Here is a 25,248-nt window from a genome sequence, read left to right on the forward strand (position 1 = left end):
GGGTAATGCCACAGCCGGGGGGAGACTTTTTATGCAAGTCCCCCCGGCCAAAGCATTAACCCTACCGACCAGTCAGCCTGGCCAGGGGCCCTGGGGGAGTGGGGACCCCCCCAATAAAGGGGTCCCCCCCCCTCCAGGACTTACCTGACCAGGCTGAAGCCTGGTGCTGTCCTCGATGCCCCTGGGCGGTGGGCATCGAGCTGATAGAGGTGTAAAAAAAAGAACAAACTATTGTTTTTGACTGTGGCACTACAAGTGCCAGCAAGCTTCCCCAGCAAGCTGGGACTTGGAGAACCACAAGTCCCAGCCTGCTGGGCATTAAAGGGCCCGCTGGCACTTGTAGTGCCACAGTAAAAAAAATAGTACAATAAACACACACTGACACAATGAAAATAAAAGTTTAATACATACATTACATACATACTGATACTTACCTTTCTTGATCCCGTAGGTAGCCCTGGTCCTGATGTCCTGTGTCGTCCTCCAGGTCCATGTCGGTGGTCTGTGTCGTCCTCCAGGTCCATGTCGGCGGTCCGTGTCGTCCTCCAGGTCCATGTCGGCGGTCCGTGTTGTCCTCCAGGTCCATGGCGGTGTCCGGGTCCGAAGAAATCCATGTTGGAGCTGTGGAAGGAAATCCTACTCACCTGGTCCTGTGCTGAAGAAGTCTTCTCTTGGTCCGCCGTAATCCAGGTAATGTTCAAGCTGTCGCCGGTCCCCGCAGTCTCCGCATCGCACTGAGGAGAGATGCTGAGATATTTCATACTCGGCGCCTCTCCTCAGAATGAATTCTATTGGCCGCCTAGCGGCCAATCAGGAGCCGACTTTCTTGGCTCCTGATTGGCCGCTAGGCGGCCAATAGAATTCATGCCAAATGTGCTTGGTGCTATTGACTGCACACCATTCCGCTGAGACCACCTTGGGATACTGCCCGTTCCTATTATAACCGACATGGAAGCACAAGTACCAATGTGCAGGTGGTCTGTGATGCCAATCTTAAGATCATGATTGTGTTTGCAGGCTACCCTGGCTCATGTCATGACTCCTATATCCTCGCCCAGTCAGTCCTCTTTGATGAGTTTGAAGCCAGATCAATGGCAGAGGGCTGGCTACTGGGTAAGGGTATAATACTCTATAAACTGTAGTCTGTGATACATAGGGAATTGATTACACATGTGTTTATCTCGCTGGCAATTTGTGTGTGTATGCATACATTATAAACTGTCTCTGTCTCTCTCTCTCTCTATATATATATCTCTAAGGACCAGATCTACTAAGCTTCAAAACTGAAAGAATGTAGAGTGAAAAACAACCAGCCAATCAGCTCCTACCTTCCATGTCAGCGGCTGTGTTTGATAATTTTCAGACAATAGCTGATTGGTTGGCTGTTTATCACTCTCCATTTTATCAGTTTTTAAGCTTAGTACATCTGGCCCTAACACAGGTGTCAGCGAGGCACCACTACACACAGCTGATCAAATACACCTGTTACTGTTGTAAAGTCAGCTGTAACCAGTAGTTATGGGGACTCAGACATCAGCTACGTTGATCAAAGACATGGCACTGCAGGGTTTGTTGCTTCACTAATTTAATGAACAATATAAATGTGTTGCACTAAACCCTGTAGTGGCATGGCTTTGATCAGCTCAGGAGATGTATGAGTCCCCATACCTGCATGTGTATATATATAGATATAGCCTGAAGATAATGCACACACATCGAAACATTGCTGTATGTATGTCTAATTTTACAAGCTTGTAGTGCTGCCTCTCAATACCAAACAAGTCTCCACTGCACCTCTCTCCTACACACTCCAAACTACACCCACAACAAGTTTTGGCGCCTCCACGACTTATATATGGCTGTGAGAGCCCTCCCAAGTGTAAAACAAATACACCAATCACGCTTGTAGTTTCATTTTCGTAGTGAGGCATGTGGTTTGAAATACGAAAATTCGTATTTAATTTCACGAAAATTCGTGAAATATCGTTGTTTTCAAACAAACTTCTCTACTCCATTCATATTTTACCTACGACTCTACGACAATACGAAAACATGTGTAAACCAAAATACGAATGGCTACAACATCGAAAAATACGAATTTTTAACATACGACTTTATAGTAACTAAAACCCCGGAACACAACTTTTTTCTGAACACTACCATTCGTACTCATTCGTATTCGGTTGTAAGTCAAATACTAATACAAATTTTTAGGTTTTCCAAATTGGTAAATGTCCCCCTTTTCTACGAATCCATTTTGGTAAATGTCCCCCACTGTGTTCAGTTCTGGGCACCGCACCTTAAAAAGGACATAAATGAATTGGAACAGATAGAGAGAAGGGCCACTAAGCTAGAAAAGGTCTCAAATCACTAGATACAAAGATAGGTTAACCGGGCTGAATATGTTTTCAATGGAGAAACGGAGGCTGAGAGGTGATATGATTAGTATGTTCAAATACAGGATTGGGAATCAGATGGAACTGGGACATAATTGGTCAGTAACAGGCCTATACTTAGGACACGCGGGCACATACTGAGGCCCGAGGAAAATAAATTCCGTACTGAATTAAGAAGAGGATTCTTCACCATTAGAGCAGTAACATTCTGGAACTCATTGCCGGTGGGGGTGGTTACAGCAACTACTGTTACTGAATTTAAATCAAAACTGGATGCATTTTTGGCCACTAAGGGAATCCTATAGATATAACTTACTCAAGTCAGTAGTTACAAGTTAGGTTGAACTCGATGGACTCATGTCTTTTTTCAGCCTTAATTACTATGTTACTATGGGGGACATTTACCAAAATGAATTCGTAGAAAAAAGGTGTATTCGTAGGGAGAAATACACCTTTTTTTTACGAATTTGTATTTTCGGGATTTACAATCCCAAAAATACAACAATTCGTAGTCCTAAAGATGGAACATTCGTATTTGTAGTTACAAATACGAATGTCTACACCATCGATAGAATACGACAGAAATCACCATTCAAAAGAATGGTGGTTTCTGATTTACTAAGCAGCCGTATGGATAATACGGCTGCTTAGTGGTGTAAAACACCCACGCAAATACGACAGGAAAATAGAACACCATTTTCATGTCGTATTTGCGTTTTTGCCTGCACGGATCAGTCAGATCCGTGCAGGCTTCGGTGTAAAAAAATAGAAAAATTAAATAAATAAAAAAAAAAACGGCGTGGGGTCCCCCCCACAGCCATAACCAGCACCAGGCTGACGGAGCCTGGAGCCGGTAATTAAAAATCAGGGAACCCGACAAATAGGGTTTCCCCGATTTTTAACAACCAGCCCCAGGCTGCTGCTCTGGGGCTGGTTCCCAAAATACGGGGGACAAAATGACTAGGGGTCCCCCGTATTTTAAGAACCAGCCCCAGGCAAAACCAGCCAGCAGGGTAATGCCACAGCCGGGGGGAGACTTTTTATACAAGTCCCCCCGGCCAAAGCATTCATCCCTACCGACCAGTCAGCCTGGCCAGGGGCCCTGGGGGAGTGGGGACCCCCCCAATAAAGGGGCCCCCCCCCTCCAGGACTTACCTGACCAGGCTGAAGCCTGGTGCTGTCCTCGATGCCCCTGGGCGGTGGGCATCGAGCTGATGGTTTTGTGTAAAAAATAGAATAAAAACCATTGTTTTTTACTGTGGCACTACAAGTGCCAGCAAGCCTCCCCAGCAAGCTGGGACTTGGATAACCACAAGTCCCAGCCTGCTGGGCATTAAAGGGCCCGCTGGGTCTTGTAGTGCCACCGTAAAAAAAATAGTTAAATAAAACACACTGACACCCGTTTTAAATAAAAGTTTAATACACACATTACATACATACTGATACTTACCTTTCTTGATCCCGTAGGTAGCCCTGGTCCTGATGTCCTGTGTCGTCCTCCAGGTCCATGTCGGCTGTCTGCGTCGTCCTCCAGGTCCATGTCGACGGTCCGTGTCGTCCTCCAGGTCCATGGCGGTGTCCGGGTCCGAAGAAATCCATGTTGGAGCTGTGGAAGGAAATCCTACTCACCTGTTCCTGCGCTGAAGAAGTCTTCTCTTGATCCGACGTAGTCCAGGTAATCTTCCTGCTGTCGCCGGTCCCCGCTGTCTGCGCTGTCCGTGCATCGCGCTGAGGAGAGATGCTGAAGTTTCATATTCGGCGCCTCTCCCCAGACTGAATTCTATTGGCCGCCTAGCAGGCCAATCAGGAGCCGACTTTCTCGGCTCCTGATTGGCCTGCTAGGCGGCCAATAGAATTCAGTCTGAGGAGAGGCGCCGAATATGAAACTTCAGCATCTCTCCTCAGCGCGATGCACGGACAGCGCAGACAGCGGGGACCGGCGACAGCAGGAAGATTACCTGGACTACGTCGGATCAAGAGAAGACTTCTTCAGCGCAGGAACAGGTGAGTAGGATTTCCTTCCACAGCTCCAACATGGATTTCTTCGGACCCGGACACCGCCATGGACCTGGAGGACGACACGGACCGTCGACATGGACCTGGAGGACGACGCAGACAGCCGACATGGACCTGGAGGACGACACAGGACATCAGGACCAGGGCTACCTACGGGATCAAGAAAGGTAAGTATCAGTATGTATGTAATGTGTGTATTAAACTTTTATTTAAAACGGGTGTCAGTGTGTTTTATTTAACTATTTTTTTTACGGTGGCACTACAAGACCCAGCGGGCCCTTTAATGCCCAGCAGGCTGGGACTTGTGGTTATCCAAGTCCCAGCTTGCTGGGGAGGCTTGCTGGCACTTGTAGTGCCACAGTAAAAAACAATGGTTTTTATTCTATTTTTTACACAAAACCATCAGCTCGATGCCCACCGCCCAGGGGCATCGAGGACAGCACCAGGCTTCAGCCTGGTCAGGTAAGTCCTGGAGGGGGGGGACCCCTTTATTGGGGGGGTCCCCACTCCCCCAGGGCCCCTGGCCAGGCTGACTGGTCGGTAGGGATGAATGCTTTGGCCGGGGGGACTTGTATAAAAAGTCTCCCCCCGGCTGTGGCATTACCCTGCTGGCTGGTTTTGCCTGGGGCTGGTTCTTAAAATACGGGGGACCCCTAGTCATTTTGTCCCCCGTATTTTGGGAACCAGCCCCAGAGCAGGAGCCTGGGGCTGGTTGTTAAAAATCGGGGAAACCCTATTTGTCGGGTTCCCTGATTTTTAATTACCGGCCCCGGCTCCTTCAGCCTGGTGCTGGTTTCGGCTGTGGGGGGGACCCCACGCCGTTTTTTTTTTTAATTTATTTTTTTTTCTATTTTTTTTACACCATGCAGCCTGCACGGATCTGACTGATCCGTGCAGACTGCTAGAAATAATTCGTATTAGCAGCCGTATATACGGCCGCTAATACGAATCATTACACCATCGGAGGGTTACAAAGCAGTCGTATATGACTGCTTTGTAACTGATCCTCCGGAACACGACTTTGCATACGACTTAAACAGTCGTATGCAGTCGTAGGGAAAATACCAATACGAAAAACTAGGTTTTTCATATTGGTAAATTTCCCCTTATGTAACTATATAAAATAAACAGCCATCGCTGTGGATCAGGCAGCATCTCACTGTATCACCTATTGGTGCCAGATGATACTGTAGGTGGCCAGGATCCTATTGTAGCTTGTAGATTCACAGAGATACCAGGACCAAGAGGCCAGCAAAGACCAGGAACATCATGTTGGTGATGCCAGAGTTGCATAGATCTGTGTTGCAGCAGGTTGGGTTAAGGTGAGGAACGAAACCAGCACAGGAACCACAGATTGTGCAACTTTTATATGGATATTTGATGTTACCTGCACATGACAGAAGAAGACATTGTTAGAGGACACTGAATGTTATACTGTAAGTACAAGTCTCTAGAGTAATGACTTTCCCACCTGTTCTTAGTCACCATCACCAGGTGTCCATATAATACTGTTATTGTACTGACTATAAGTTCAACAACATTTGTATGTGCTATTAGCATCTTCCCCACCTGCAGTGCACATGGTTTTGCCCATTTTCCGAACGCATTTGCACTGAGCTCAGATCTGAATAAGGCCCAGAGTGTATCATGGCAGTTGAGAGCTGATTGGTTGGCACTTTATCTCTCCCCAAGACATAGACTCCAGTATCTATCTCTCTCTTTCATTAGTAATTTCAGAAAAAGTAACATAACCAGGGGAGGCTTCAAAGGTGCGGCTGAAGCAAAATTCAAATACGGAAGCCACACCCACTGCCACACACTGCCATTCCAAACTGACTCACTGGCAGTCAGTGTGTCTCCCCTATTTGAAATTGGAACTATCCTGAGCTGCAGCCCCCATCCCTGGAGCCTCCACTGAACATTACCAATAATATAGTAAATAGCAAAATACAACAACAAAGAGTACAGCATGTGGATTTCCCATAAACCAGTAATTAGGTTCCCTCTTCTCATCCTATCTTTAGAACAATAGCAAATAAGACATATGGGGCAAGATGCAATAGGGTGCGATTTTTTTAGGTGTCTACGTCACATTTGTGATTATCTGACGAAATTCGCAAATTTAATAGGGTGCGATATTTTAGGTGTCTACGTCACATTTGTGATTATCTGACGAAATTCGCAAATTTAATAGGGTGTGATATTTTAGGTGTCTACATCACATTTGTGATTATGGGGGAAATTTACCAAAATGGATTCATAGAAAAAAGGTGTATTCGTAGGGAGAAATACACCTTTTTTTTACGAATTTGTATTTTCGGGATTTTCTATCCCCAAAATACAACAATTCGTAGTCCTAGGGACATCGGAGCCGCCGACACCGGAGCCAGCGACCTACCGACGGGATCAAGATAGGTAAGTATCAGTGTGTGTGTGATGTGTGTATTAAACTTTTATTTAACATTTGTGTCAGTGTGTTTTGTGTACTATTTTTTTAACTGTGGAACTACAAGTGCCAGCGGGCCCTTTAATGCCCAGCAGGCTGGGACTTGTGGTTCTCCAAGTCCCAGCTTGCTGGGGAAACTTGCTGGCACATGTAGTGCCACAGTAAAAAACAATACTTTAATCTTTTTTTTACACTTGAATCAGCCCGATGCCCACCGCCCAGGGGCATCGGGGACAGCACCAGGCTTCAGTGTGGTCAGGTAAGTCCTGGAGGGGGGGGGGACCCCTTTATTGGGGGGGTCCCCACTCCCCCAGGGCCCCTGGCCAGGCTGACTGGTCAGAGGGTTAATGTTTTGGCCGGGGGGACTTGCATAAAAAGTCTCCCCCCGGCTGTGGCATTACCCTGCTGGCTGGTTTTGCCTGGGGCTGGTTCTTAAAATACGGGGGACCCCTACTCATTTTGTCCCCCGTATTTTGGGAACCAGCCCCAGAGCAGGAGCCTGGGGCTGGTTGTTAAAAATCAGGGAACCCCTATTTGTCGGGTTCCCTGATTTTTAATTACCGGCTCCAGGCTCTGTCAGCCTGGTGCTGGTTTCGGCTGTGGGGGGGCCCCACGCCGTTTTTTTTTTAATATTTATTTATTTTTCTATTTTTTTTATACTCTGCAGCCTGCACGGATCTGACTGATCCGTGCAGACTGCTAGAAAAATTCGTATTAGCGGCCGTATATATGTGCCGCTAATACGAATGAATACGACATCGGAGGGTTACAAAGCAGTCGTATATGACTGCTTTGTACATTCCCCTCCGGAACACAACTTTGCATACGACTGAAACAGTCGTATGCAGTCGATGGGGAAATACCAATACGAAAAACTAGGTTTTTCATATTGGTAAATTTCCCCCTATCTGACAAAATTCGCAAATTTAATAGGGTGTGATTTTTTTAGACAAAGTCAGAACTTGCTTGCGATTTCTGGCTATTTTTAGTAACAGAAATGTGCATTTTTTAGTAATGGGAGTGTGTGGATTTGAGTAAAAAAGAAAAAAAAAACCATGGGATCCCCTCTCCCCAGCATAACCAACCCCAGGCTGATTGAGTTGGTCCTGGTTCCCCAAATACGGAGGAAAATAATTCTGGTGATTCCCCTCATATTTAGGAAACCAGCACTGGACTCATGGACTGGTCTCCTGTATTTTGAAACCACTACTGGGCACCAACAGCCAGCAGCGTCATGCCCCAGCTGTGGACACGTTTAATGTAAGGTCCCCTGGCCGAACCATGACTACTGCGGCTGGTCAGCCCTGGATGGAGAATCTGGGGGATTGGGGACCCAACCCCCAAATAAAGGGGTCTCCCCGCCAGGCTTCATCCATCCAGGGCTGATGCTCGGGGCTGTCCCCGCCACCCCTGGAAATTGCGCCCTATTACATCTCACCCATGCTCATCACTAAATAGCATCTACATCAGCATATTAGACGAATTTGAATAAATAAAGTAAATGCAAAGTAATGTGGAAGGTACAGCATTACATGAGGAGAATGTGAACTATCCAGACAAGGTTCTAGAGCAGCAGCAGCAGCAGCAGCAGCAGCAGCAGGATAATTAGATCCAGGGCAGGTTTCCTTGGCTGATGTGATCAGGGTTTGGCTGATTAGCAGCACCTGGGGCTTTCTGTTAAAACTGTGTCAAGGACAGAGGATATTTGCTCCTGATGGTGGACTTGCTGCCCAGGATAGGCTGGGTGGTGCAGGCTAGAAGCAGTGGAAGCAGTGAGGAGTTTGGTAAAATGTGCTGTGACGCCTGTATGCTGCTGTACTGCAACCCTGTGAACATACGAGAATGCTGTTTCCTGCTACAAATAAAGACAGCAAGACTGCATCTGTGTCCAGTGTGTGTGATTCCTTGTCACAGTATATAAAATAATAATAATAATAATAATAATGGGGGAAGGGTCATAAACAGATTTTAAATTTATATAAGAGTGCAAGACAATGTTAGTTATAAACATAGCAACCATTCCGTGGTGCACAGGCTAAAGCTGTATACGGATGGTGTGATTTTGGCTTACAATTTTGACTTTATAGTCAAAATGGTATAGAAAGTTAGCCAAAATCACAGTGTTAACCTTGCTTGCAATAGTGATGCGCGGTCTTATGAGATCGGAAGTGAAAGTCCAGTCACATAGTGCTCCAGTGGAGTCTGGTTCCTTATTCTTTATTTCTCCGGGCAAGCGGCCCTTTATCCTAAGTTATTATTATCGTCCTGGTCCAGCACTCCGTGAATCGGAGAGACCCACGGCTGTGGGTTCACACCTGTTTTGAGGTACCGTTACTTTAAGTGTACTATTTTGTGTTGGCGTGTATTTTGTTTGCTGGCGCCCTGCTATTGCTTTGTCCGGTGCCTGTCCTTGGCCTGGTGCCGTTAGCCAGGGTGTCCTGTCCAGTTAGCGCCTGTAGTTAGATCTCCTCTTGGTCCTGTCTCAGGCGGTCACCATAGACTTGTCCAACTGTAAGACCTGGTTGCATCGGGGTTGGAGCGGGCTTAACTTGCTCCTTTGAACGCGTCGACTACAGGAGAAGCCTAGCAATCCGCAGTCTACGGTCACCTTCCCGAGAAGGCCAATAGTCATTGTAGGGTGCGCCTTGGCCGTCCTAAACAGCAGTCACGGCTGAGGGCTCAGCCCACCACCATTATCCACACATGCCTGTCCTGGTACTCCAACGGTGGGTTCACACCCAGATCCGTAAGATCCAGTGTGCGCAGGATCTGGGTAGCCATGGACACAGCAGCTGCAATGATATCAGCCTCATTGAGGCCGGAGCTGACGCCACACGCTCTCCCCTAAAATGTTTGGGCACATCTGCATTTTTGGAACTCCCATGAAATGGACAGTTACCACCCTCAAACAGGCAGAGATTAAAAAAAGTAGCAGATGACTGCGTATAGTGAGTTATGCACATGTGCAGCCGCTGTGTGTAAGCAGCCATGGCGAATAGATTATTGGGGGGGGGGGGAGCTGATTATTGGAGGGGGGGGGGGGGTGGCAGGCGTCATCTGGGGGTCTCGCAAGTAAACCAGAATAACCTTCTATGTTCTTTTCAGTGGTAGACAATTCACCTGCTGGCCACGAGAGGGCATGCAAGAGAAACACTTGAATGAGCTGATAGATGTATAATGTATTGTATATAATGTATTATGTCATTTCTGTATATTATTTAGCTTTCATACTGTATCGGTTATGCTGTGTACACACGATTCGATGCAGTATAATTTTTGGTACTTATGTATTAGCCGTTGTCAGCGTAGCCTAGCCGGGCGCCCGGGCAACATGTGGTGGCGGCCGGCGGGGGTTAACACTTACTTCGTGTAAGTGTACCTCTCCAGGACCACTTTAAGCACTGAGTGTGAGAGAGGATGCAATGTCAGATGGTGGGTGCAGGGTGGGAGAGAATGCATAGTGGGGGGATGCAGCGTGAGAGGGAGGTGCAGGGTTAGAAGGTGGGGTGCAGGGTAGTAGAGGACACATTCTCTGGTTTAATGTTAAATCCTACCAGTCTTGATGGGCTTTCTTGTATGGCTCCAGCAGCAGCACACATTGGAAACAGGCACACACCATGTGGGTGCGGGAGCTGGGCGCATATCAGCGCTGGGACCTGGCTGCGACAGTGTAAAGCAGATAACTGCCTTTGATGCATCGCTGGGACCTGGTTGCACCAATACTGAGACCGGACTCTGGTGCAGCGGTGGGATACGACCGCGGCTATACCGAGACCGGCCACTGGCACAGCGGTGGGACCTGGGAGTGACTCTTTTTAGTGTCACCCCAATAAAGGGTGAAACCCGGGTGCGGTCCGCAACCCCTACACCCCCCCCCCCTAGTGACGCCACTGCTTGGAGCAGCATTGACAACGATGTGCAGTCCAGGGGCAAAGAAGACAAAAGGCACCATTATATATAAGCAGCGTATAATATATTGTAGTTTTAGCATTTGTACTTGGCCACATGGGATCTTGTCCATCAGATCAGCGTAAACAAAACATCCACATGGGAGTTTTCCTAAACTGTGCACCTCCGTCAGGTCCCTGCATGTGTTCCCTCACCTGTTCCCACATTACTCCCGGAGACAGCTGGTGTGTCACACCTCTCCCCCTGTAAGCGCAGCTTGTGCATGTTACTCATAGCAATGCTCAGAGGAAATTATTATAACTTTATGCAAATCCAGAGAAACCCTACAAGATGTACAAGTCCAACCTGGCTCTGTGCAATACTGTTCCCCTAGAGGTGCCTGACTCATCTGCGCAGAGTAACAAACTGTGCAAGGGACGACAGCACAGGCTCATACATGTCCCATCTCCATTGTTTTCTCTCTGTCTTTTTAGGTGGTTCCCAAATCCATAAGGACTGGTTTTATAGGCTAACCGTGCTATCCCTTCAGACTGGGACACTTGTGGATTACACAGAGGAACAGAATAGCAGGTGCACCATACACCATACAAATAGGGGGTTATTTTGGTTCATTCGGTCCCCGGTGCATTCGCACGGGAGACCGGTGTTTTGCGTCTACGCATGTTCAGGTTGTGAGCGGGCATGGCGAACTACATGTTTTCCGTACCGCTCGCACCTGCGGGGGGGGGGGGGCAGCAGCAGGGGGCACAGTCCATGGGAACGCCCAGAGTTTCATGGGCATTCCCACGAAAATGCTGGGTGTTACCATGGTGATCGCCTTGAGGTGCAGGGGGTGAGCAGCTGACGTCCGCTGCCCACCCGCTTCCCACACATGGCGCTCACAGATCCGAGACACCACAGAGGTCATCCGCGACTCTGAGCTGTCCTTTGTTCCCCACATTCAATCTGTCTCCAAATCGTGTTACATGCATCTAAAAAACATATCCAAAATACGACCGTATCTCCCACAAGACACGACCAAATCTCTTATCCATGCACTCATTATATCCCGCATTGATTATTGCAATAGTCTCCTAACTGGTCTTCCCAAGAACAGACTCTCACCACTGCAATCCATTCTAAATGCTGCTGCTAGTCTGATCTTCCTAGCAAGATGCTCATCGTCTGCTGATCCGCTCTGCCAGTCCCTCCATTGGTTGCCTGTATCTTACCATATTCAATATAAAACACTTCTACTCGCATATAAAGCTATTTATCTCCCATCTCGACCACTCCGCTCTGCACAAGATCTGCGTCTCTCTTCTGCACGGATCGCCAGCTCCCATTCACTATTACAGGACTTTCATCGGGTTGCTCCCATCCTATGGAATGCCCTTCCACGCACAATAAGACTCCTTCTGCTTGCCCTTTCTATGCATTTAATAGGCAGGGTCTCCCCCGTTCAGTCCTGGTTTTGTTTTGGGGATTCGCCTCTTAGCCTTGTCTCCTTTTTGTGTGGAGATTCCCCGTACTCCGTCTCTTGTACTTGCGACTGGGTCGCATTCCCGTCATTGGCCAGGCGCCGGCAGATAGGGGCATCTTTCAGTTAGGCCCGTTAGTTAGATCATCCTCTTGAGTAACCCCTGACGATCGCTCACCTTTTGTCCATCCATAAGACCTGGCTGCATCGAGGTTGGAGCGGGCCTAACTCGCTCCTTCGGACGCGGAGGCCACAGGTGAAGCCTAGTTCCCGCAGAGGTTTGTCATCTGCCCGGGGTACTCAATAGAGTCAGTGTAGGGTTTGCTGTGGCCGTTCTAACCAGCGGTCCCGGCTACGGGCTCACGCCTGACCTCCAGCTCCCTGCCTCCAGTGGTTTCCCCCAGCGCCCAGGCGGCAACCATAACACTAGCAGCAGCAGGTGAGCCGGCCCATCCCCCCGCGCATTGCATACCGCTCCCCCCCGCGGGATTCACGTCCCAATCCGCCCCTGGACATGTGTACCAGTGCAGGATGCAAGTGTTACCAGTGTCTCTAGCATCATAGTTCAGTGGTAATTTGGGTGGTCTATATGAGCAGATGCCCATATACCACTGTGGCACTCTAACCAAATGACATGATGGTGCCACGCATGTGCAGAAATAAGGTCAGCGGCCATCTTGTTAATGTTGTGGGCGTGTACTTAAATTTCTGGGTGAATCGGAGGTGTGCATAAGGGGAAGGGACTCCTTTTTATGATGGAGCTTCTTTACCAAGCAAGGTGGCTGGTTCAAGAGCCACTTGTAATGATTATAGTTGCGGCAGCCATTGTAAAATCAATGGGAGGTCCAGGTTTATGCGTACAGATACACAGACCCCACCATTGGCCGTACAGGTTTTCGCATTAGTATAAGGCTAACATTAGCATAATCGAGCTTCCGAAGCTTACCACATCTATAACCACTACCTATCTATTTAAAACTTGTTGCGTATAATAAATTGAATGCCAGCCAATCAGTGCCCAACTTTCATTTTGCAACACATGCCAGTTAGGAGTGAATTTGCACAAACATATTTTTTTTCATACAGGGCGAGTTTTAAATAGCTAAAACATGGATAAATGTGCCCCCCAAGCTTTCTTTTGTTCGTCATTCTGTCTGCTTTCTATCACATACAGAGATGGCAGATTATTTTTAGGTTGCATCAGTTTTAGTGTCTGCCGTATTTGTGTATGAAGAAGAATGTCCAATTACATGTCATTTGTTCATTAATTAGTGTTTATCTAAAAGAACCAAAAACAAATATTGCTTAACAGGAACTTTTTTTTTGCTCCATGAATCATGACATTTAAATGTAAATCTCCCTATTGTACATGATTTCTTATGATTTACATGATTGAATTAAGGAGTTATGGTTAATAAATCAATATTAGATTGATACTTCTTCCTTTCACAGTCTTGCATTAATCGAGGACACAAACTTGGATCTCCATGATGACCATTGGTTGCAATTTCCGGACCAGCCAGCTTACAGCTTGCGTACACTGAAACTTACTTAGACTGGGTGCCTACTGTACTGTATATAGGCCATCCCTGTTTCGAAAGTCTGACGACGCATAGTCTGAAACCATCACGCCTTCAAAACAGAGATGATATGCATCTGTTTTGAAGAGCAGTACCAGGTGCCACCACCGCCTGTTTTGAAGAGCAGTACCAGGTGCCACCACCGTTCCTCCGCCCCCCCAAACGCTCCAGTATATTAATCGTGCTATGGCTAAACGGGGGACGCAAGTGACATCACAAGACCTGTTCTGCACATCCGCACACCCCCCCAAACATCTTATTTATATATTTTAAACACAAACCATCGGGTTTACGTACAAATTTAAAATAAGACCCACAGATTATAATTGTTTGTTAGTCATCACTATTAATTTCACAACTGAACTAAATATGGCAGAATGAGTTTGGTACATATTTTCATTAAAATGTCAACACGGTCAGTATGTAAACACATGGGAATGTCAATTGTCATACATAATGCTAACGATGTTGCAGAGGCAGAACTCTGGGAGGCAATGGAGTCATCTGCCGCCGGGCTCCTGCTCCCAAGGGGGCACCTCTCCTCCACTGTGAGTTTTAATCAGTTAATTGAAAGCTGTTGATATCACCTCCTCCTAGCAGGACCATAGATGTCACACTCTCATTATTCTAAACATAATATCCATAACATACATAAATGCGTACATATATTTATATAAGATAAGATGGTGTGTGTGTTGGGGGGGGGGGGGGCGACGACACCAATATTTATCTTGCCTCCGGGCAACTGGGACGAACTTACGCCACTGCGATGTTGACAACTGGTGGTGCAGTTGGTCCAGCTGTAAGTAGTCCAGGCCTAACCCTGAACTAGTGGTTGTGAATAATGTTCTGGTCTTTGTGCTTCCCTGGCAGAATAATTACATTTGAGTTACTTTAAGACATATAAAAACAAAAAAACCTTAAACATCAGCGTCTCAATTCTTTGCTATAGTATAGAAAAATAAAGGTTACGCAACATACTGAGTTTATATTTGTATATTTGTATGTTGCATTGCTTTATGCATGTTTTCAGTAACAAACCCATTCATTATTTGGGGCCTGATAGGGCTGCAACATATCCAGCAACTCTGAAAGTTTTTGGAGTTTGCTTTTTGGAAATGCCGTCTTGAGATGACCCAGATTCCGTGTGCCTCAATCCTTCCTATGGGAGGAAGGGCAGAGATTATGAAGAGGCATCAGAATGGAAGTCATCACCGGCGGCCTATTCTGGAGAGGTAAGTACCATAACTAGTGCCACTGATCGTGAAGACAAGAGGCTTTTCAGTGCAGCAGTTCTCGCACCGGAGCATTAAGGAGTTGATTTGGTGCTAAAGTATCTACAGCCGCAACTCCCAGAAGGCTGGATACTTAATGATCTGGGGCCATCTGGACCACAATGATGAAAAGACCAGATTTTCCTATTTTCTCCAGGAGGCAGGGGGGCAGGGGGAACCAGTGTGACAAAAAAGGGGCAGCATGGAGGCAAAGCTATGAGGGATCTGCATTTGGGGCATGAACATCGCAATCACGTCATCGTGGACACCCCACCCCCTGCAATGTGGATATTATAGACATTGCACAGCAGTGAGCATGGCGACAATGAATTTGCATCATTTGGTCTTACAATCCCCCTGAGGAGGGAGAACGAACGAGTCTGGCGGCAATGCGGAGGACTTGCCCCCTTTCCGGGAGGCGGACCCGAAATTCAGGAGTCATCTAGCCATTCTGGGAGGGTAGGCAACCCTTAAATAGACCCCAAAAGTGAACTGTAAATCTTCAGTACTCACAAGTTGAATTGATTGTACCAAACAGCCACAGCCCAGTTTGTATGGAAACATTACACAGAAGAACCCAGAATCGTTTGGAGCTAATCCAATCTCTACCCAATGGAAAACCAAAATATTGATTTAAGTCTCCCTAATTAGCGATAATTTACCATCAATAGAAAAGCAGAGCAGGAAGCGAAACACTTAGAAAATAAAGTAGCCTGTCCTTTTTGATTCACCAGATTATATTGTTTAATAGTTAAAAGCCCGTCAAAATGACGGCTTCTGCAATGTACTTACACTTAGAGCTGTGCTAGTTTTCATTTTACCTTTGAGCTGTGACAGTTTTTAGCCCACTAACTCTCCACCCCACCCCAAGTCCCTATCTGCTCCAACCTCCAAGTCTTCACAGCTCCCTCTTTCCATATCCAGCAAGTTTGCAAAAAGATCAGTGTCCCTGCAAAAATAGCTTTCACTTTCTGTTATGGCATCTTTTAACACAAAAAAGGAACCCTTTGGTTCTTCGAGTGGCCTCTAGTGGTCAATGACAGTACTTAATCTCATAGAAGTGTGTGTCATAGTTAGCCTTTTATATATATATATATGTAGATATCAGATATTTCCGTTCGACCTCGCAGAATGATTCTATTGGCCACTAGGAGGCCAATCAGGAGCTGAGAAAGTCGGCTCCTGATTGGCCGCCTAGCGGCCAATAGAATCATTCTGATGAGAGGCGTGGAGGATGAAGGATCTCTGCGCCTCTCAGTCCGATGGGAATCGCTGGCAGCTTGAAGAAGCTGGAAGAAGCTCAGAACTACTGCGGATCAAGACTTCAGATCTTCCATGGAGGACCTGGGTGAGTAGGATTTCCTTCCACAGGTCCCCCATGGATTTCTTCGGACCCCGGACCGGACGACGCCGCGGACGCCGCCGACATGGACATCGACATGGAGAAGGCACTGGATCAACACCCTGGGACCTACCTACGGTATCAAGATAGGTAAGTATCAGTATGTGTGTAATGTATGTATTAAAGTTTTATTTTTCTTATGTGTCCGTGTGTGTTTATTTCACATTTCACACTTGTGGTTCTCCAAGTCCCAGCTTGCGGGGGAGGCTTTATTTTCAATACGGCTGCTTAATAAATTTAGGAACCACCATTCTTTTGAATGGTGATCTCTGCCGTATTCTTTCGATGGTGTACTCATACTCATTCGTATTTGTAAATACAAATACGAATGTCCCATCATTAAGAATACAAAAATACGTTTCTTTGGCATAGTAAATGCAAAAAATACGTATACACCAAAAAAATTGTATGAAAATACGATTTTTTTTCCACAATTTTTTTTTAGTAAATTTCCCCCAATGTGTAAGGGGCATTATGGTTATAAGGACATTAATAATGTGTGTCATGTGTAAGGGGCATTACTGTGTGGTATTATCAGGGGTGCAGAGAGAAAGGGGTAGGGGGTACAAATTACCCAGGCCAAAGTCTGATGAAAGGGCCCAGTGGGGGCCCAGGGTCCGCTCCCCTTAAGTGACAGCAGCAGCTCTTCTCCTCTGCCCAGCTCACACTGCTTTGTGCTGGGTTGCAGTGTGGCCATGGAGGTGCTTAAAATACAATATTTTCTCAGGATTTTTTTCTAAGGGTATAATGTGAATAATGTGAGGACTAATGTATATAAGATAAAGTGGTAATACTGTGTGATGTAATGTGAATAAGGGACACCATCCCATGATATCATGTGAATAATGTTGCTCTACTGTGTGGCATAATGTGAATTGGGGGTACTATGGTGTGGCCATGCCCCTTCCCAGCAAAAACACACCCCTGTTTGGGCTGAGCACCGAATGTGTGCACTGTTTCTATATAAAATATTGCGGGTAGGAGCACCAAAATGATGACTGCTATGATGAGGGTTGATGGTGCTGGGAAAGGGGAGCAGGGCCAGAGGCGGAACTAGTGGCGGTGCTAGGGGGCACCAGCCAAAATCTTGCCTAGGGCGTCATTTAGGCTAGGGCAGGCTCTGTTGACATGAATGTCAACTCAATTTTCTGTTTGTAAAATAGCTTCTAATTTAGCTCTAATATAATACAGGTCAATAGTCTGCAAGGTCATCTGAACTCCATCACACCCCTCAATCCGAAACATTTCTAATCACCTCTAAACCTCTGCCAATAACTACATTAGATTCTCCTCAATACATTATACAGTTGTCACTCACATCCTTGAGCTAAAGTACTGTATATGCATTTATTCCAGGCGTTCCTACAAGTCTAGGCATACAGCAAATTCACATCTCATATCTCATTAGCATTTACCTAAAAATAATAAACAAGTTTGAGGTGATACAGAGATCAAAATCTTGGTTCTACAATACTAAACATTTCCAACACAGGGACTAACCATCTATTAGATTCCCAAATGTGGTAAAGAAATGATCTTATAGTTTATATAAAATGGTGAATGAAACTACTACAGATGATGTGCGGTTCTCTAAAAATCCAATCTCATCTCATCCTAATTTTGTATATTCAAAACCAAACAAAGCCCAGTTCTGATCTACGAGGACATTTGACCGAAACTGAGCCAAGGTTCAGATCTTCCTGCTGTTCAGAAGTCAGATTTAAAATACAAATTTAGAGTTTTGGATTACAAGAACTACATGATTTTTGCTGTTTGTATCGATTTTCAAGAAATCCAAAACCCAAGATTTGGACTTTAATTCTGAATTCCAACCCAAAACACTAAAAAAGGTAGGTTTCCAAACCAAAGCCAAAACCCCCCCAAAAATGTACATTCCGGAAACTAAGGTTTTTGGAATAATTTGGGTAACAGATAACTGGATAAGGGATAAAAGTTATGTCCAGGGGCATTTCTAGATAGGACGAAGCCCCTGTGCAGACTCTGTCTGGGCCCCCCTCCTCTCTAGCAGGCAGTGCAGTAGACGCAGTGCACTGGGGTCACTAGTTGACCCTAGCTCTGTCTCAGTGTCTCATGCGCATGTCTATGGCAAAATGGTCTGACGGCCATCTTCCCGGTGACCTTATTACTGCACATGCATAAACCACCTGGAAAGTGGGTGCCATGCCACACTACACCCATTATAAATACGCCAATGGTTATGCCCATGTACAGTATTCTGTGATTGAGAAAACAGTGTTGCTATCTGTCATAACTAGAGACAGGATTATATGCATTTGCATATTTGCATATGCATTTGCATATTTTGCCCATTCTCACTGGTTATTGCATATTTTACATAAAATCTAGTGATGGTGCCTATTTTAGGCTCCACCCCCTTTCCACCCGCGAGTCAGAGCACTGCTTTGCCCTACTGCTGCTGGCCAGGTAGTGGTAGAGTGTGCAGGCTGGGGCAATATGTGCGCAGTGTGGGGAACCTTGGATGTACGCTATGTCTGACACTGCTCTAGGCTGCCAATCCATGTTGCTGAAAGTCAGTTGGGGCAGATGCCATTACGAAGCTCCTGAACCTATGCCTGCTCTTGGCCTGGGACTTTACACCAAGAGACAGACTTCTGCAGCAGAGGAGGCGGGTGGAAGGGTTGTGACTTCACGCCATGCGGAGGAAATGCCGTGCCACAGTCAGTAATGCGGCACAGGGAGGAAGCCTTCCACTGCGCGCCCTCACACACTATGCTGACATTTAAACCATCGGTGCTGGAGATGAGGGTCCGAGTAGTTGATGCAAGAAGAGCTTTGGACGCTGCAGTATGCTGTAGCAGCCAGGAAGAAAACAAATCCTGTGTACAGCACTAGACATCTGCAGATGCTGTGGGCCTATTTTTGAGGTTTATTTGCAACTAATTGTATGCTGATTTTTAAATAAACAAGTAAAAAATTACTTTTTTTATTATTTAATGTAGCATATTTTAACACTTTTTAAGTATTTTTCATGCTTGTTTGCATGCATATTTCAAGCTTTTTATGTTGCATATAATCCTGTCTATAGTCATAACATTACAGGACAGGAAAGGGTTCATGTTAATAGTTTATTTGTAGATGTTAGAATAATGATAGTGTTCTCTTAGTTGTATTTATTATAGTGCTTAAATTACTGTTTAGTAGTTTGGTGAAGATGTATGATAAATGTTTTTAAAGAGCCAGAATTCTGAGATGGAAATAGTATTCCAGTACGATCTTATATATTGAACTGCAAAAAGTGGCAATTATTTGTTATTGAGAAAAAAATTGATTGAAGTTAATATCGGGGGTTAGGGTTGCCAATCCCGGGAATCAGGATTGAAAAGTGCTCAATATCAGAATTCCTGGGATCCTGAGATTGGCATCCCTAAAAGAAAAGCACCTCCATCACCCACATTACCTTACTTGGGGAAGTGGGGCAGGCGGCAGCGGTGTGGCAGAGTGGAGGCAGTCGGCGGGTGTGACGCCTCTGACGCATCCCACCCTCCAGTCCCAGCGCAGCACCTCCAGTGGCTCCCGCACTTACGGCTGCGGGTTAGGGATGGCCATTGACCATTGATTATACAAAATCATCCCATTTTTATGGCCAATATCGTATACTTACTAACCAGATGGTTTCCCTCCATCGATGGCACAGCAAAACAATGTTTTGCAGTTTTTTTTCAAAGTGCCGGGACACGGAGCTTAGCTTCGCCCCGACACCTGTGAAGCCCCACCCCGTGTTTTTATTGGCCCACAGGACAATCAGTCAAACACAATGGATGACCATCGCTATATAAAAATCCAGCATTGCTCTCAGCAATGCTCCAAGCTGAGGGAAGCAAACAATATATATCTGTGTGTTCCCACTGGTACTAAGTAAGCACTCACTTTCATGGCTATTATTAGAAGGTGTGTTCCATAATGTGTAATGGGCATTACGTGTGTTCCATAATGTGTAATGGGTTACGCCTCCTTCTTCTGATGCCACACCTCCTTTCCATGAGGCCACGCCCCCTTTGCCGCGCGGCTTCGCCGCACAAGGGCCCCGCCTCCTGCTGTTGGGCCTGTGTGCTCAAAATGCCAGGGCCAATTTCTGGTCCCAGTCTGGCCCTGGTGCCCTCTCATCTATATGGACACAGAAGAGAAAAGGGGGTTGTAGGGTCGGATGCACACCTTTTTACAAGGAAGATTTGCTTTTTTATAGGGTTAATTTTTCTTAAAAATGTCCTTCTAGTTTTTCTTTTATTAATTGAAACTGGAGGACATAAGGACTGTTAGATAAGGTAAAATTTTTTGGACATACAATCACGACACAAATGAGACATACTGTATAGTGCAACAAAGAAATTTAGCTAGTGAGAAAGAATCGTTTTTTTAAATGGTGCAGAGCTAGGGTTGTTTGTGCAGTCTTTGTAGTTATTCGTGTGAGATGAGTACTGTTGTGTCTATATATTTATTATGCCCCTTTCAGACCGCACTTTAAAAACGGTATATTGCCGTTTTTTTACCGTTTTAAAACGGTAATGTATGCGGTCTGAAAGGTGCAGGACCACTTAACCGGTTAGAAAAAAACGTTTTTTCTAACCGGTTAAAATGCAGGGTCCTACCCGTTTCAGAACCGGTATTTTAAGCTCAAAATCGGTTCTGAAACGGTATTTAGGACCCAGCCAATGAGCTGGGTCCTAAATTCAGCACAGTGAATACTTAATGAGCGCTCATTAAGTATTCACAGCACTGGAGCCCACCCCCCGCGCGCGTGTCGACACCCCCCCGCGTGTCGGCGCCCCCCCGTGTCGACTTACCCCGTGCCGGTATCTCCGTTGTGGTTCCCGGCACTGCAGCTCAGTATGCTCGGAAAGCACTTATGAAAAAAGTGTCTTTCAGAAAATGGCTGCCCCCATAGGAAAGACAGTTTTTTTAAACAGGGTTTCCTATGGGGCAGCCATTTTCTGGAAGACACTTTTTTCATAAGTGCTTTCCGAGCATACTGAGCTGCAGTGCCGGGATCCACAACGGAGGTACCGGCACGGGGTAAGTCGACACGGGGGGGTGGGGCGCCGACACGTGCGGAGGGGGGGGGGGGGCGTCGACATGCGCGGGGGGCGTCGACATGCGCGGGGGGCGTCGACACGCTCTCGGTCGACACGCGCGAGGGGGGGGGGAGGAGGGGGGAGCTGCACGGAGGGGAGGGCTGAAGGCTGCACTGGCTTTGACCCTGTATTTGGAAAGTTTCCAAAAACGGGTCTGCCAGTGTCAAAAAATAGGCACTTAAACGGTAATATACCGTTTAAGTGCTGCGGTGTGAAAAGGGTTTTATCTGGCAGACCCGTTTTTGGAAACGTTTCCAAATACAGGGTCAAAGCCAGAGATGCGGTCTGAAAGCAGCATTAGTGGCTATATTGCCTTAATTTGGATACGTCTTCTCTGTTTCTGGCACAGAGCCCAGGTCTTGTCTCTTTCATATAGTGGCAGGAATACAGCAACAGTAGCAATAGTTGATTTCTACTTAGATCAACATTGTTTCATTTCTTGTTGAGTGAGCTCTTGCTGTTCCCTTTTGTATGGGAAGAGATGTCAGTTTTTATTATGGCTGATATTGAACCACAGTTTGTCCAGGGGCGTAAATTACAAGTATTCCTGTTCCCTCTTATCTGGGAGATGGTGTCAGTTTTTTATTACAGTTGGTATTTAGTCACAATTAAATCACAGACATGAAATTCAGGTGTTTCTGTGATTGCTGTGGTTATACTGTCCCTTTAAGGGGTTTCTGCCTGGACCGGCAGTAAACCTCTGCAGGGTTTAGTATTGCTGGATTTAATTCAGCCAATTTATTCAGCAGGAGAATATGTCAAATGCTGGATTCCTATTTGCCCTTTGTGGGGATTTGTTGGCCAGATTGGCTCCCTCTCTCAGTTAACTACAATCTCTGCATATTTTAACATTAGTACATTCATTTACAACCAAACATTGCCCTAGCTCTGCCCGCCACCAACACGTGTTTCAACTATCTAAAAGTCTTTTTCAAGGTTGAAAAAGACTTTTAGATAGTTGAAACAAGTGTTGGTGGCGGGTAGAGTTAGGGCAATGTTTGGTTGTGATAGCACTCCCACCAAAAAGAAATAGATTGGTGGTAAGACCTACACTGACAGGTCAAACAGTCTAGAGTGCAGACTTATCCTTCCCGTTCTACATGCCCTCTCATCTACAAGGAATGTTGCTGCCATACATCACTGGTTCGTACGATTTCATCCGAACTTAGAAGCTAAGCAGTGATTGGCCAGGCCAGTACATGTCTGGGGGACCAACAGGGACTACTCAGAGCTGTAACTCACCCAGACAGCAGAAGCACCTTTGTCCGGTTGGGGGAGCACCGTATTTCTATCCTTTCTCTCCCATTCATTTGTGACTCAGTACCCACTACCGGGGACAACATTTCATACCTTGGAGGACTGTCATATATTTAGCAAAATTAAGTCAAATGACCTGCATTAGGAGGACTGTGGGGCCATTGTATTATGCGTCATTTAAATGTATTACACCAATGAATATTTCTTATGCTTCATTGCCGTTATTGGTCATGACTAATTACTAAAACTTTACTGAATTAAAGGAGTAATCAATCACTTATTCATTTCGCACTTGATTATGACCTTATTGGTATCAAAAAATTGTGACTTCTTTATTTTCTTCAATCTCATTATGTATACATTGTATTTTTCCTAAAATAAATGTATTTTGTTAACGCGCTGCTATTTTAGCTGAGTATTCTAATAAAAGTACACTTTTAACCAAAAATCATTCAACTACCATTTGTAAAGTGTACCCCAAAAACCTTTTGGTTCTCCCTTTCCGGTCATGCGCAGTCTAATCTGAAAATACTGGGATTGGATACTGCATACTTGCCTACTTTCCACTTCACCTCTCCGGGAGAAGCCCAGAGAGGCAACACGTCAGGGGGGCGGGAGCAAGCCTGACATCACTTGGCCCCTTAAATGCCGCAAAATGCCGCGATCGTGTCATTTTAGCCCCGCCCCCTCTCCGCGGACCCGCAATTTCAGGTAATTAAACCAGCGGGCAAGGGGGGAGCGGGGGCTATCTCCAGAATGCGGGAGACTTGCCCACCTTCCCGGGGGACCGTGAGAAGGACCCGATTTCCGGGAGGCTCCCGGCCATTCCGGGAGGGTAGGCAAGCCTGGGATACTGGGCAACTCATAGATGTAACTCATCCATTTCACAGGAAGAAAGTTCTGCTATATCCTCAAGCCTGAACACTCTTAATAATATATAATTCATAATAGCACATGTTATTGGCCCAGACATATGTTTCAAATAAATAAGCCCCAAGCTATAAGAACACCTACAGCAGCACGGTCTTTGGCCGTGCAGAGCACAGACTGCCTTAGAACACAGCACAGAGTATTTCCAGCACAATGTGACATCATTGAAGCTGATTAGGGCACAGAGGCCACACAATTATGTCTTGTAGAAGCACGCATACAGAAAATGATGCAACCTGAAAGTTTATTATGGAAATGCACTGGCAAGCCTAAAATATTATGGAAGGTTACAGAAGATCCTGGTAACAATCTAAAACCAGATGATTTAGAGAGAGCCATGGATCCTATTGACTTAATTGCAGATTAGCAAGCATCCTATATCATTTCTGGGAAGATATGCACTAAAAACATATTTGGACACAGTGGCGGAACTCCCGGAGGCAATGGAGTCATCTGCCGCCGGGCGCCAGGCTTAAAGGGGGCAGTGGCTCCACTGCCTCCGATGTTCTGCCCTGATTACATTGGGGGGCACTGCGCACAAGGCTACAGGGAGGGGGGGGCGCGCTGTGTTGCATAACTGCCGCCTGTCGCACTTATCTTATTCAGCGACATGCGGCTATATTATGCATATGCAGCACCCCCTCCTCCGTAGCCTTGTGCGCAGTGTTGCTGACGTGCGGCCCCCTCCCCGTAACCTGTGTGGTGTGGGTTGGCGATCCCCCCCCTGCTCCCCGCACTCTTGTGTGCAGTGGTAGCGGTGCGTGTGTGCTGGCGGCCCCGCCCCCTCCCCTGTCATTGCGTGTATGCGGCCGCGGCCGCGGCAACGTCACCACTCCACCCTGTCACCTGGGGCGGAAGTCGGCCTGCCTGAGGCTGAGCAAGCCAGCCAGCCAGCCAGCCTGCCAACAATGTCACTGTGGGACAGTGATGAAGAGCTGGGAGTCCACGAAACTGAGTGGGAGGCGCTGCAGCGGCAGACGGTGAGTCTGTGACATCCCCTCTCTCCCTAACATTCTTTCTTTCTCTGACACTTCTTTCTCTATTTCTCATTCATTCTCTCTCTCTCTCTCTCTCTCTCTCTGGGGGGGGGCACTAACTTGTATCTTGCCTCCGGGCTGCATGGGGTAACTTACGCCACTGTTTGGACAGCACTGTGGGCACATACCACCCAACAGTCCTGATTACCGGGGATACATCCCAGTTTTCGGGGACGTTCCCACGTCCCTCCCGCATCTGGCAGTGTCCCATGGCAGGGGGGGGGGGGGGCTGTTGGGAGTCCCCCGTCAGCTGCTGAGCAGCGGTGAATAAACACATCTATTCCTGCAGCCAGGGGGGCTGGGGGCATGGCTAGAGGCTCACACAGTGGCAAAGCAATGGCATGGCCCTGCGAGAAGACACCAGTATAGGCCACACACCCTTTCCAGGTAGCCACACCCCCTGATTTTTGGGCATGCGCTGAAGGCTTAAA

At 46.6% G+C, this 25,248-nt stretch overlaps 1 protein-coding gene across 2 annotated transcripts in view; it reads left to right on the plus strand.

Moving 5' to 3' along the window:
* Window positions 1-25,248, plus strand: part of LOC146036207 (uncharacterized) — a 97,682-nt gene that overhangs the window by 34,701 nt on the left and 37,733 nt on the right. The window contains exon 2 of one of the 2 annotated variants that reach the window (XM_083160069.1): window positions 452-690. The exons of the other annotated variant lie outside the window; for it this stretch is intronic. The gene's annotated coding sequence lies outside the window, so the exon portion shown is untranslated. The remainder of the gene's footprint in view (window positions 1-451; window positions 691-25,248) is intronic. 2 annotated transcript variants of the gene reach the window in all.

This window comes from Crinia signifera, chromosome 9, assembly GCF_055691185.1.
Source record: "Crinia signifera chromosome 9, ASM5569118v1, whole genome shotgun sequence".
Lineage (NCBI taxonomy): Eukaryota > Metazoa > Chordata > Amphibia > Anura > Myobatrachidae > Crinia > Crinia signifera.